This window comes from Brienomyrus brachyistius, chromosome 22 (assembly GCF_023856365.1).
Source record: "Brienomyrus brachyistius isolate T26 chromosome 22, BBRACH_0.4, whole genome shotgun sequence".
Lineage (NCBI taxonomy): Eukaryota > Metazoa > Chordata > Actinopteri > Osteoglossiformes > Mormyridae > Brienomyrus > Brienomyrus brachyistius.
In genome coordinates, this window is record NC_064554.1 from 1,547,903 (window position 1) to 1,562,470 (window position 14,568).

General features: G+C 43.1%; 1 pseudogene; it reads left to right on the top strand.

Moving 5' to 3' along the window:
• Window positions 1-736: 736 nt before the first annotated feature.
• LOC125717871 (metalloproteinase inhibitor 2-like) lies at window positions 737-14,144 on the top strand (annotated as a pseudogene).
• The last annotated feature ends 424 nt before the right edge of the window (window positions 14,145-14,568 follow it).

The following is a 14,568-nucleotide window of genomic DNA, read 5'->3' on the forward strand; positions in this document are numbered from 1 at the left end:
CAACCAGTTCAGTGTCCAGCGGAGTCTGGAGGCTGAAAAAAAAAAACCGCTGAATCGTGCGGAAAGTGCACGCATATTTACTGGGGGACAGAGCGAAGCCACAGCCCGCTGCTGAATAAAATGTCAGCTGGGGGCAGAAAGTCAGGGGCGAGTTTTACCAGCCCTGTTTACTGTGTCTCTATTTTACTTCTTCCCACCTTATATAGCAAAGGCTGCATTTTCTGAATTTTACAGCCCTACTCCAGGACCCAGTCTGGCACCGGCTTTCGGAAGCTGACACCACGACTGCCTCACATATGGAAACTCGGGGGGGTGGGGGGGGCTATGACTTCAACACTTTCCTGCACAGTTGATGCGTGTAGAACTGACGTCAGATTCTATCACTTTATATGAATAATCTTATCTCCCCTGTTTTCATTATTACCACATGCAGTCATATTCAAAACCCCCCTTTCATTTAAGATAACTTTGTCATCCTAAAAAGTCTGATCACTTCCAGCTGTTTCAATACAATGGCCACCTACAAAGGAAGATCAGACTTGTACATTTTTCCCACTTCCCGTGGTAATTCCTGAGCATGCAGCGCCGCACAGTTCTCCAAATTGTATCTTTGAGGAAAATAAAGATGAATAAAAGAAACGTACGGTTGTTTAAAAACGCTGGAGAGCGCACCCCAACGCCCGGGATCAGAATGTCCCCCGGTAACAAGAGCGTTCCGGATTACGGGGCGGAGCTGCAGCAACCCACCATAAAAATGAGGCTGATCTAAGCGAAAAGAAAGCGGGAGCGCAGAAGGTCGGGCATAAAGACAGTATAAAGCTTAAATGAGCAAACCCAAGTAGAGGCTCATTACCCTTGTTGGGTTCGTGTGGATTTTTCCGAATACCGATTTCGACAAGCTTTACTAACTGTCTGCAGCGGCCGAGACCCAGGGAGCGATTTGCTTTCTGCTCGCTCTATAAGCTCTTACATAATACTTCTGTGTATTTCTCCCTGTCCGCCCGTCAGAAGGAGAATAGAGAGAATCGCAGGGAAGGAAAATGAGCACATTCAGGAGCGTATTTGCCACTGCAGTCGTGCTTCTTTTGTGGAGGGTGGAGGAGATCGCGGAAGCCTGTAGCTGCGCACCCGTGCATCCTCAACAGGCTTTTTGCAGCGCAGACGTAGGTAAGTATCACACGTTTCGGGGACTCGTTATCATTCACTTGAGACAATACCAAGTCAAACTACGTATGCGTCTGCGATTCTTTTAATTAAAACAGGGTTACATGAGGTTTAAATTATTTGCATATTGATTCTATCAATAATTTAAATTGAACGGTGGTGTCTAGCAAGATTCAAGGACGACATTAATGTAGCCTAACCCTATGGGTCATTGCATTATTTATTATTTATGTTTTGTGTATAATATAGGTATATTTATAAAGGCGTATTAGGCTTCTACCAAGTAGCATCTCAGTTAGTACATTTTTAAACGAAAATCTTTGTACAGATTGGTAATGGGGTCAAGACCCGGAAAGTGGATCTGTGCCAAGGATGCAGCATCAAACCGCTTGAAATTAAAATTAGTACAGAAACGTTTTGCTTTTGTATTCATTTCTCCTACCGAGGCCTGAAAATAACGACTTTTATTTAAGCCTACATTTTACAGTTTTTGTAGCAGCCATCTCTATTCACTGTCATAGAATGTGTCGCTATTTCGAGTATATATGTATTTGTTTATGTCTGGAGCCTAAGGTAGCGTGTAGGGATGCATTTCAGGGAAAACCTTCCTCTGGGAAAAATGTAACTCCCTGGAAGACTCTAGAAAGTTCTTCTCTTGGTTGACATCGGGAGTTTCATCCCGTCATTATGGTATGAAAGCACGCCCGCGCGTCTCACAAAACGAGTCGTTTGCAAGCCATTTCTGTCTCTCAATGTCTTGTGCCTGGATCTGTGGGCAGTCTAGCCCTCTTAACGTCTGCAGTTAAAAAAAACGGAGAATAGTAATTAAAGAAATATGATGTCATTTTGCACCGACTAAGTGCACTTGCAGTGACAACCATGTAATCGGTTTTGTTGTTCTGTGTACTTTTCCGCTTGTAAACAACTGCAGCGGTTGCAGTCATGGCAGACTCCCTGTGTTTTTAATGTGTAACTTACGGGGCAGCAGTCTTGCACGTCCCACGTGCTGAACTATAACTTACCAGTCAGTCCTACTGAATCCCTGCCGCCCCCTTCCCCCCCCCCCCCGATCTCGTCCCCCATATTCCTAATGAGTTTCCATGATTTTAAACGCTTCATACGTTTCTGGTGAAGGCTGATCTGGATGATCCAAAATGGGAGGAAATGTTACGAAGGGGAAAAAACTTCCACAACTCAGTCTTTACAGAAATTCCCCACATCTATGAATGTCAGGCTAACTAGCAGCGAGCTGAGAGAACGCAATTCTGAGCTGATCTCTAGGTTAGATATTGGTTATTACTTTAGAACATAAGAAATTTACAAAACGAGAGGAGGCCATTCAGCCCATCAAGCTCGTTTGGGGAGAACGTACCTAATAGCTCAGAGTTGATCTTATTTAGCTCTCATTTAAAGGACTTAAATATGATAACTAAAAGGGTCTATATTGCTAGAATGTGCCTTAAATATTTTGTTGTAATTATTTAATTGTATCTTGGTCTTTTGAGCTTTGTTACAAGGAGATCGCAACATTGGTAGGGACCAAATCAGCCCCCAGCCGCTATAAACACTTGGTCCTCCAACATTATTGATAGGGACGTGTCCTTACCCTCTATACCCAAATGCACGTGCTTGCTTTCTTTCTCTCAAAGACAGAATGAATTCATGTCAAACAGGAGCTAGTGGCATTTCACTTTTTACCCTTTGGTTGGATTCTGAAATCTTTACTAAGAAAGTTCTTCTGCACTCCAAGCCAGCAAAAATATTATTGCATAGACTAAAACGTGCAGAAAATATACGGACATTGTGGGATTTAAGGGTCATATGAATTGCGGAGACTTAACAAGGAAATAATATTATTCTAGGAAATGAGATAATTGTGCAGTTTAAGTGGTGATTGCATGTGTGTTGATTCATGTTACCTAGAGATTAAGAGAACATTCTCTTTAGTTAAAACCCCTGGTATGTGCAGCGATGTTCAGTGTTCTGCACCTGACACAGGAGGGATGGAAGAAGATGAAGATGAAGATAATTTGGTCTCGGCTGGTGTTAATTCCCCCAGTCACAAGGAAACAATCTTTGCTGGATGTAATGACAACCCAGTTCAGGATAGGAAAGACCGTGAGTCTAGGGAGGGATTCGGAAACTTTATAAAAATTTTGCAAAATGGTTGGTGGACGACAGCAACAGCGTGGCCTGTTGTCCTGTGTGGGTCCAGCCCCTTGTGAGAGAGAGTAGGACCACGGGTGTGTTAACCAAGGAGGATACGGCTTACCGCACCACAAAACTGGCTGGATTATCAATGAAGGGAAAAATATGTGTATTTTTTATGTTTCATTTTAGTATATTTCAAATTTTTATTTATTTTAACACTCACTGAGTCTAGTGATTCAGGCTGGTGAACAAGCGTATGTTAACGAGGGTTCCAACAGGGGCTGGTTTGTTTTTTCGCTTCTGCTGTTAAAATACTGCTCTGCTTGCTGAAAGCGAGCCTTCTTCAGGACCTGCCTGTGGTCTCCACAGCGCTCCTTTTAATTTTATTATAAGCCTTCTCATGTCTCTGCTACACATTCCATGGCAGCGTGGCTTGCAGAAAAACCACATTATCCAGTTTGTGTTTCCTTCTCAGGGCTCGAGCCGGGCCATGCATCCCAGGGTAATTAAAGTAAATATTTCTGCAAATCAAGTTACGTGAACGAAAAACTGTATCTTTTCTGTGGATGCATTTCATGGAGTTGACGATTTTGATTGCGGCTTTGGAGTATGCCGGAGAGGGCATTGATCTCACGATGCGTTAGGAAGCAGTTTTTGTGGTTCGTGGATTTAAATGTGTCTTTGTGAGAGTAGGTGTTCAGGATGTCGGCGATGGCTGTGAGATTCTTCAAGGGGGCCTTATCGGGGAATCTGTGGTTGAATAATGCGAGTGCTTTCCTGGGATGACGACCCTTTCCTGGCCAGCTTTGCACGTGACAGGGCCTTTGGATTGACTAGGGAGCCAAGGTCTGAATTAATCTTATCCGTAGGGGATCTCTTTCACTATTCTCCTGACTCCCTCTTCCTCATCATCATCTTCGCCAGTGTGCCTGACACTGGTGGGAGTTTTACTTACAGAAAAATGTTCTGAGGGCAGAAAGAAAAATGATTGGTTCAGAGGGATAATCAGTAAGATTGTAGAGGAGGTGGGTCCAAGCAACTAAAGGAGGTAGGACCTAGATATCTGATTGGTGATGCAGCAATCAGCAGCAGAAGGCATACTGTGGGACAAGCCTCTTGGGTAGAAGTAGGAGGAATTTCACCCGCTGCTATTCTTTGTCCAATTAAGGGAGTCTAATCTGGTCCAAACTAGTGTGGAGACTTGCTGGTTCCTGACTGGAGGGCAGGACGTGAGTCAGCAAGCTTTGAGTGTGTGTAAGGTTGCTTTTTGGTAAAAAGTGGACTAAGAACCAGCATGTGGATGTGAATATAAATATGGGGGGGGGGGGGGGGGGGGGTAGTGGCTCCTGTGCTGCTTTTTTCCCAAATCCATGCTTTTCATGGAGCCTCAATAATTATGTTTATTTTAGTGATTCATTCACTCACATGCTGGCAGCAGTTAGGGGTGTATTGTTGCTCTCAACATAAAAACTATTTGCAGGCTTCCAGTTGGAGTTAAATTGCAAGGTAACACCTAGTACAGTTCTTGTTTTGTTATTGTGCTTTGTTGTCTGTATTGACAAGTCCAGAACAACATATTTAGAGAATCGAAACAGTGTAAAATAGTCAGTTTGTGATGAAGGCGCAAATGGACAAGCAGTTGGCTAAAGGTATTACCTTTTTCAGTATAACCCTGGAATCATCTGGCTTTGAATCTGACACACAGAAGATTCAAGTTTCAGAAAATTAGTCTAATTTTCAAACTCTAGGGCTTGCATTTTTGGTAAAGCTGTTTTATCTTGCCTGAGAGTGTGTGCTGTTGGATCAGTGTTCCACATGGCTCCATTCTGGGCGTCATCCTCTACCTGCGTCGTAGCTGTTTCTCGTAAGAGTCGGCTGCGATTATTTTCCTGTGAAATTGTGTGATCCTGCTCAAGCTGGATGTTCCACTGAATGTCAGAATATCCAGAAGCTGAGCAAAGTCTTCCATAAAAAGATAACCGTGACAATTTCTGGGAATGTTTATGCATAATCCAGATTTTTAATGTCTATAACAAGTGTAAAATGGAAAGTTTGGCATGATTCATCATCACTTTTTAAAAATGTTATTATGAAGAGTCCAAAGCAGTGATTCACCTGTTAGGGTTTGTTACTCATGTGAAGACATTTCCAGGGTAATACTTGTGACTGTTACTGTTTTAGATTTTTAAATGAAGATAATAGATTTTTAGAAAAACAGTTAATTAGAGCCTTGCAACATTTCCAGGCAGGCCCACTGCCTCGGGGATAACTGGGGAATTGTCTGGGGGGGGGGTAGGGTGAATGAATGCATTACGAAGGTGCAGTTAATTTAAAGCATTATAGTAATTCAAGATAATTCATTCTTAGTGGTACAAAGCTAGTCTGGTTAGTGTTTCAGACCACCTGATCTTAACTGCTTTGGCCAAAAGAGCCTGCTTTAACATCTGCATTGCAGCCCGTGGAGTTGAGTGCGATGGTTAGCATTCAGGGTCAAGAATGCTCCTCTTTCTGACCCTGAAGAAAACTTTTTGACTGCTGGACTTATGCTTGGGTTCGTTGTAGTTCTGCTGGATAAAGGCCTATGTGGTGAGCTCATGGGTAAAGGCCGGTGAGCCCGTCTCCCAGGACGGCCCTGCGTGACCAGGCCATACCCAGTCGCAGTCATGGTGATGCTAGCAGTGTCATGGCCTGTTGCTGTTTTCCTCCATACGCTTGTCTTTCGGTAGCTCTGGCACAGATATATCTTTTGTGTCATCCATCCATAACTTTCATCAAGATGTCCATGTAGTCTTCTTATGTTTATCATTCCAAACTGTAGCAAACTCTTCGACCGTCCACTGTAGTGGGTCTCCCAGCTATTTTTTTTTCCATTGCTGAAATCATGAGTGTTTTCATCTCAAAGGTGTACTGAGCAGTTGATCTTGGCAGGCCAAAGTTTTTGATAAGCACGTCTCTGTCTCCCTCCAAGAATGTTAAATTGCAGAAAATGTAGGAGGAAGCACTTGCACCAAAGTGCAGGGCATGATGGGAAATAAAGACTAGGGAGTGATCGAAATAGCCAACTGAAATCTTTCAGTCGTCTTCTGTCTTGGATGCTCCCTTGTGTCAGTCGTCCACTTATTTCCTGTATTCATTTACCATGGTTCAGACCTCAAGATGTTGACTAGGAGGGTGGGGTGGGGGGTGTTGGGAAACAGTGAGTCAGCATCATTCCCCACGGAACCATATGTGCACTTTTTAGCTGTGAGTCATAAAAGAACAGTTTTGTCTGGGGGGATGAGCTGATGACCTCCATGCCCTTTGTGGCTATACCTCCTCCACAAACCATTAAACTCCTATCTGTTAAATTGAGGTTTATGGAAAGTTCAGGGCAGTTTCCCCTGGAATAAAAGTGAAAGGGAAGACTTTCAGTGGAAGCTGGACTAGAATAACTTTTTCAGTAAAAGATTATTTTTGCTGTGATTTCATGTGTAGCTTTTGGAACTGCTAGACAAGTTATAACCTCTCTTTACTTGAATTGTACTTTTTAATTACATTTTTCATACACTTGTATAATATGTTGCTTTTTCACAGTTTTATACTCAAATGAGTAGCGAATGAGGATGGTACACTGTTTGGGATGCAGAGAAATTCATTTTCTGTGATCCGTGTGGTCTGGCAGTAGTCTTGAGTCCAGCTGAGGGACCAAAAATACAGGGTACTGTTTTAGCCGGTTGGACTCAACCCCCCCCCTCCCCCCCCCCCCCCCCCCCCCGATGTTCAGTCGCAGTCCTGTTCTTGCGGGATCCTGGGAGCCTACACCTTTGGGCATTCCGAGTCTGCACAGGGTCTCGGAAATGTGGGGGATTGAATGCAGTCCTGTAGTGTAAGCAGGGGAGCCTTTCCGCTCCCCCCCCCAGGTTTGCTTAATGTATTCAGTCTGTGTGTAGCTCATCAAAATCTGAAAGGTCACCCAGTTAATGACTTCCTTTTGTGTACGTACTTTAGGCATATTTAAAGAGAGGGGGAGTGAGAGAGGAGGCTTAGTGAAACGTATCGCAAAAGGGAAAGACATCTGGGCCTTATTATTGAAATGATTTTTAAAAATTATAACCCTCCCCTTGTACCTGAGCCATGCATCCCAACAATGTGGGCTGACTGGAACATTTTAATATATCGCACTGCGGCACAAAGGCAGAGCACAGTAACGACACCAACTGAGAAGATCAAGATTCAAAGATCTTTGACTGTCCACCCAATATGTGTAGTAGGCAGGTAAAAGATAACATTTTTTTTTAATTCAAAACTAAGCATAGTTGAACTAAGATACTTCAGGATAACACAGAACCTAAGAGAGCCATTTGCGGTGATAATTCCATTTTGCAGATTCCCATAAAAGGTGGTAAAGGTGCTTTACATCTTCACACACAGGATGATGTGGAGTTGGGAGCAGGTGCTCTGTTCTATGGTGTGGAGGTACAGGGGTGGGGGGGCTGGGAGTGCAGAGGGGTGGGTCTGGGCGGATCTCTCGCAGTCGTTATCCGGACAATGGAGCGGTTCCCTCTGTAGCAGCTGTTGTTGGGATGGATTCCTGAGAAGCGTCTCGAGTGAACATCTACGTTTCGGCTGGTATTTCACTAATGAGTAACCCAGGGTTGGGCCACCGGCTCAATGCAGTGCACCTCTCCTGTGGCAGGTGGGCCAACACCAGTAGTGGAAGGGCTCTTTCCTCCAGTCTTTCATGTCCTTTCTTACTGGGCCAAGGAAAATGGGGTGGAGGGGGAGACAGATGGCTGCGTGTGTCAGCACCTTCAGTTGACTTAACCTGGGCGTCAGCTGAGTTGACAGGCCCTGGGAGGCAGGGGAGGGGCAGCGGAAAGGGAAGGGTGGGGGAGGGCAGTCGGTTGCTGATGCTGCAATTGCTGACTGGTTCCTTCCTGTCTGTGTTCAGCCTTGCGCCATCGAGATGCCTGGACTGTAAGTTTTGGGGTGGAGGCGACTCCAATGTGACAGAAATGTGGAGTCAGAAGCTGGTGTAGAAAGACCAAGAATCTAGCTGTCCTCCCATCCTTGCATATAAGCAAATAACTGCCAAGAACCAGTGCTCTCCATTCCATCCATCCTGTCTTCAGTAGTGGCATGTGGTAGGCCAGGGGCACAGGAATTTAAACCCTTTCTTGGTTACATCCACCCAAGAGTCTTGTTGGGTGGAGTATGGTGAGAAGACACTGTGGTTACAGGCTTCCTGTAGCTTTTTAAAGGCCTGTATGTCATGTCAAGCAAAATCTGAGTATGTGCAGTTTGCCAGAGATGATCTTAACGCTTTGCACTGGCCAGCACTCGAACCCTGGCATTTGTACTGTAGAATTTCTGGGGGGTACATCGGGAAAGAGCCATGATGTTAGGGGAGATTATTATCTTAAGACGGAATAGTACACAATGTCAGATTTTAAGTAGTTTACTTTTGCATTACAATCAAACGCAGGCTAACGTGCTACTGATTTCTTGGAATACAGATGTTTTATTCATAACTACAAAGACTTGTTGGGATAGTGTAGATTACAGCCCAGTTTTCGAAGAAGGTGTTTACTAAGTATCAGGATTTATTTTTATTTAGAATGACTCATCCACCTCAAACTAAAAGTAATCCAAAATAAATCAACGCAGTGGCTTTTCTTTGTTTCTGCAGTGATCAGAGCAAAGGTAGTTAGCGGAAAAGAAGTGAATTCTGGTAATGACATCTATGGTAATCCCATCAAGAGGACTCAGTATGAGATCAAGCAGATCAAGGTAACCACAGCTGACACACTATTCTTTAACATCACACTTTTCTTGGTCTTCAGCAGTCAACTGACACTGGTCAGGTGTTCGGCATGCAGACCTCTGATTGGTTCTTCCTTTTTCCTTCTGGGGTTTTTGACAGATGTTTAAAGGGCCAGACAAAGACATTGAATCTGTCTTCACTGCTCCATCCTCCTCTGTCTGCGGGGTAACCCTGGATTACAGTGACAAAAAGGAATATCTGATTGCAGGTAAGATTCACACTTTGAACTGAACCGAACAGCCTTCAAAACAGAATTTACCAACTTTCTGCTGCTTTCCCAGGTTATATAAAAATACAATGCTATGTACATCATTTTGCTTAATCAGGTTAGTATGCTGGAAGATTTTATACCCAAATTAAAAGAAGTCATTGATGATTACATGTTGAATAGGCTGTACACCTCAGTGTCTGAGTACGCTATACATGTGGCCATCAGCTCAGCTGTCAGTGTGCAGTTGACCGTTCTGGATCGCGACTTTTGCCCATTGCAGTTTTGATACATATTGTGGGGTCGGCATAAGTAATTAAACTGATTTTTTAGTTATTGGTGGATCTGCAAAAGCCACAAACGACACTTGAAGGCCAGCAGAGAACACAAAAAACTCATAAATGAATAAATATATGTACAGTGCGTGTTACAGTAGCTTGTCACATGATATACAATAGAATTTTGTAGTGATCTTACAGCGATCTTTATATGTTGCGTTTCTCAAATATTTCCACTTCACTTTGCTCGCCAAGGGGACCAGAAAAGTTTTACAAGGTTTTTCCAGCTTGAGGGGGGCCTGCGCCCCTAACCCCCCCCCCACCCCATGTGGAAGGATCGACTATACCATCAGTATAATGGTTCATGGGTCCAGGTTGTGTGCATACAGAACAATGGAAATTAAAAGGGAATATGTTCATCTTAAGTATCTAATCCAATCATCTGTCACCCAACTACAAATTCAGTACAAGATTGCAGGGTTAGGTACAGCCATTGCCGACAAACAACAGTAAATGAGAAATAAGGGTGAATAACACCACTTTGGACAAATGCTTCCCTGTTCCTGTCTTCTGTAGGCAAAGTAAAAGGAGAAGGCACCATGTACGTGACCCTTTGTGACTTCATTGTTCCCTGGGAAACTCTGAGTGTCACACAGAAGAAGAGCTTAACCCAGCGCTATGAGATGGGCTGTGGGTGCAAGGTATGGCTTTGGTTAAACAGAATATGTGGGAGTGGCTAAACAAGATGTGTGGGTGTTGGTGTGGTTAAACAATGTATGGGTGTGGCTAAAAAAGATGGGGGTGTGGTCAAATTGAGGTGTGGGTGTGGTCAAATGGGGTGTGGATATGGCTAAAAAGAAGGCAGGGGTATGGTGATGTGGCTGTTGGAGTGGAATCAAGAGCCAGGAGGAGGGTGGCTCAGCACAGCCATACTCCAGGCCTGGCATTTGCAGGTTTTTGTTATTTCCTAATTTATACTTTATTTTGAACTAAAACACCTTTAAGGTTAGTTCCTTCATATATTTACTTTTATTTAGATATTGCAGCATTTATGAAGGAAACCATGGTCTTCAATCTGAGGGTGCAGGGGTTTGCAGACTCATACTGTAAATTCTACAAATGTTGCTGTAATTGGTTACAGTGTCCCGCTGCTGGTGTCAGGAATGTATGCAGATACAGCCGCTCAGAATCTTTTATTTATGGCTACAAATCGTTCTATATTGGGCAATCTTTCTCCTACCCCATCTCTGGCCCCATCCCTTATTTAACCCTGTTCTCTTCTTTCCCTCATCCCTGTTCTTTGCCCACCCCCCACTCCCCCCAACTCAGATCACATGGTGCATCTCCTTGCCCTGCACTATCAGCACCCCGGAGGAGTGTCTGTGGACAGACTGGCTGATGGAGAAGACTGTCAGTGGGGAGCAGGCCAAGCACTACTCCTGCATCAAGAGGAGCGACGGCTCCTGTGCCTGGTACCAGCGGGATGGCCCCGCCCAAAACTGACTTCCTGGATGTCGAAGACCCATAATGGAACAGCTGCTAGCTGAACACCCCCTATTAAAAATACCCACGACAAATAAAAACATGTAAAAACATGTAAACATGACAGATGAACATGATGATTATGATGATGATGATGATGATGATGATGATGAAGGGGGGATATTCATTTGTAATTACTAGTACATGAGATTGATATAGACTGGTTGAATGATGGTGTCCATTTCCTGAGGAAGACTTTCTATGGGAAACACCATAAATATGTGAGGGACAATCTTAACACAAGAGCACTTTCTGCCCCAAAAAGCGCTTAAACTTTCCGAAATTACACACCCTGCTTACACAAGCTGCAGGCCCACCCGTTAACAAACCTTCATGTAGATTTACAGTGACACATAATTCCCAAACTAAGATGTGGCCCACGGTTAATTTAAATGGAACAGGTCGGACCTTACCAGCTCCAGAGGATGAGGTCTAACAATGTCTGTCTTACGTTGGATTCTGCTGTGCAGATGAATTTCTTGTAAGACAGAACCATAAGCTCCTTGCTTTGAAAAAGTTCAGATTCCTTCATTAGTCTCTATAAAAAAAAAACATGTACACATTTAACAAGAAAACTGTCCCAATTTCACAGAAGAGGAGTAAGGGTATTACAAACATAGATTTGGAGCAGAGTGGGGGAGTTCATTGCCTCACTTCCACACGATTTGCTGTCGAGAGTTCATGATGCTCGATGCCACCAGAAGTTAGAAGAGATACATCAGAATGCGTACAGTTACCTTCAGCAGTGAAACTACATGAGAAACGCAGCAGGACCAGACAATATCAACTAATCTGTCTCTGTGGGCGTTTAAAAAATTAGACTGCGGAACATGTGTCTCTGCCTTGAATCATAATGATCTTCCAACAAATGTAGTACACATGCTAATGTAGGGCCCAATGACAGAACACCTATTCAATCCTTCTAGAACTATCACATCTGAAACCGAATTTAGCATTTAACACAGTTAGGTATCATCTCCCTAAATCACTGTGAACTTTTTTTTTGTTCATTTTGAATTTATTCAAATGTACCAGTTGTGATGTGAACAAGCGACTTGAAAATCTGTTTTAGCTCAAAAACCCTTGCATTAATCTTACAGATGGAAGTGTATGTAACTGTAACCTAAGAAATTAAGGAAACCAATCACTAGCCTCTCTCAGAAGTAGATTGGATTTATGATTGACAGCTAACAAAAACAATGACTCTTGGAGGAAATTGCCACTTCAAATCTATTTCACCTTTGATCTGTTACTTCCCTGAGTGGATTTCAAACGTCTCACTTGCCCAGTCCATGCTATTGCAGATCTGGAAACAAGCTTGCTCTGTATCCCTATCACATGTTGGCCCCTCCCCCTAACAACCCGTCAGCCAATCCCATCACCTCCTTGTCTTCTTATCTGCTGACAACTCCTGCAAAAATTACTTTAATGTTTACATCCACTTCACAGTTCCTTTACTGATCATTTGGAGAATTAATGGATTTGTATACTTGGTTAGTTCTAGATTTGCACTTTCTCAACAGTTGCTGTAAAGAAAAACACACACATGGTCAAAAGTTGAATATCCGATAGGGGAACTGTTCCCAGTTTTTTGTACTTGACTTTGGTGTCCGTGTGGTTTTCTATTTCGGCATTATACTGTGCCTTATCACATGGCAGTTCCTGTACAATGTTCGACTGACCTTTTCCTAAGAAGGGTTTTAATTTCGCTTGTGTGCCCGTGATGATTGTAAGAGTATTAAATGTCTTGCAGCCCTCAAGGATGCCTGTCAGAGACACCTTGTAGCCTTGTTAACCTCTTCACCGATTTAACCCTTCTCTCATTCCTCCATGCTTCACACAAATCTTTTGGTGCTGTTTTCTCAGCTGTTGTATCATTGCACAAGCGTCCTTGTACCAGGGCTTTAAGAGGCACAAGAACTGAAGAACATTAGAGGGTGTGAACGTTTGTGAAGTTGGGAGAGCCCCACCAGACAAAACACAAGTTCCAGTCATAGAATCGCATGGCTTTTTGTGTGCGTCAGACTCCGTTTACCTGCCGGGTTCACGCCCTCAGTTGACCTTTTACCGATGTGACTCTTGTGTCAAAGCACAGATTATCAAACAGTCTAAATTACCGGAAATTAATGTGGCAGGTTACCGACTGCCAGTGTGAAAGTGAATTACTGAGCACGAGCTCGTGCAGGAAGTGGGTCCCATGTACCCGCTTGGCAGAGGTGGAAAGTTCAGGTCAAGAAAGTACAAAACCAGACCAAGATTTTGTTTCAACCAACCAGTTGATTATTCTGTGACTGTGACTCTTTATACTCAACTGCTTGGTTGAAACAAAATCTTGGTCTGGATTTGTACTATCTGGACCTGAACTTTCCACCTCTGCTGTCTGATTAGATGTACTAGAATAGATGTACAGCACAGGCGAGAGGCAAACTGTACATGTGGTAAAGTGATCTGCTTCTCGTGAGTAAAAACTCAAGAGATCAGAGGTCAGGGAGATTGACCCCTTTCTGTTCTTTTTATACCAAGGATGTAAATTGACCAGCTAGCTCTTTCTAGTACCTTCCTTTTCCATAATGATGTGTCCTGTATCCCATAAGAATCTCTTTCTCCGTCTCCATGACTTCAAAGGAACTTTCAAAAACCTTTGTATGAAAGCAATCAAGAAAAAAATGTTTACATGCATTTTGTAGTGTGTATGCTTTTGCAAAGATTAAGCATTTTGGAAATGAAAACATAATTTAAAGAGGTAGTCAATCCAAGTTTGATATCATTTGCCATTTTCTTGTATATTACGTTTTTTATGTTATCACTTTTGATTTTCAGTACTTTTACTAGTCTTCATCTTCTTTGGAAAGTATCGCGAAAAGTTCGAGTGTAAACCTTGTGCTGGAACCACGGGAGACCTATCGAATATAAGTCAAACTATGCATGTCTTGTGTAAACATTGACAACAATGGCCAAATTACACAGTATTATCAAATAAAGGTTTAGAGTAATGCAATGTGAACTTCGATTATTTCATTAGCATGACCGAAATGTAATGCATCCATCTTCCAACTGCATATTCAGCTCTGGGAGGACCAGGATCCACGAGGCAGGATATGTCAGTTCGCTGCAAAGCCATTCGCTTACCTCTATGAGGAAACTATAGTAGAATAATGAAATCTAAAGAGCTTAGATAACATACGGACTCCAAACACAACGCAGAGGAAGGTAACAGTGCTTCGTACTGAATCACCATGCCGCTGAAATTAAATGCCTAATGTAAAATGCCAAATATAACAGACTTAATAAGAGGATTTTAAGAAATTGCGCAAATTTGGAAATACATGCAATTGGATCCCCGTTTATTTTCCAGCTACGTCACCGATAGATGCTGGAGTGTGCCGCGTCATGATTTGTATTTTAAGTGCGCCCTCACGTGG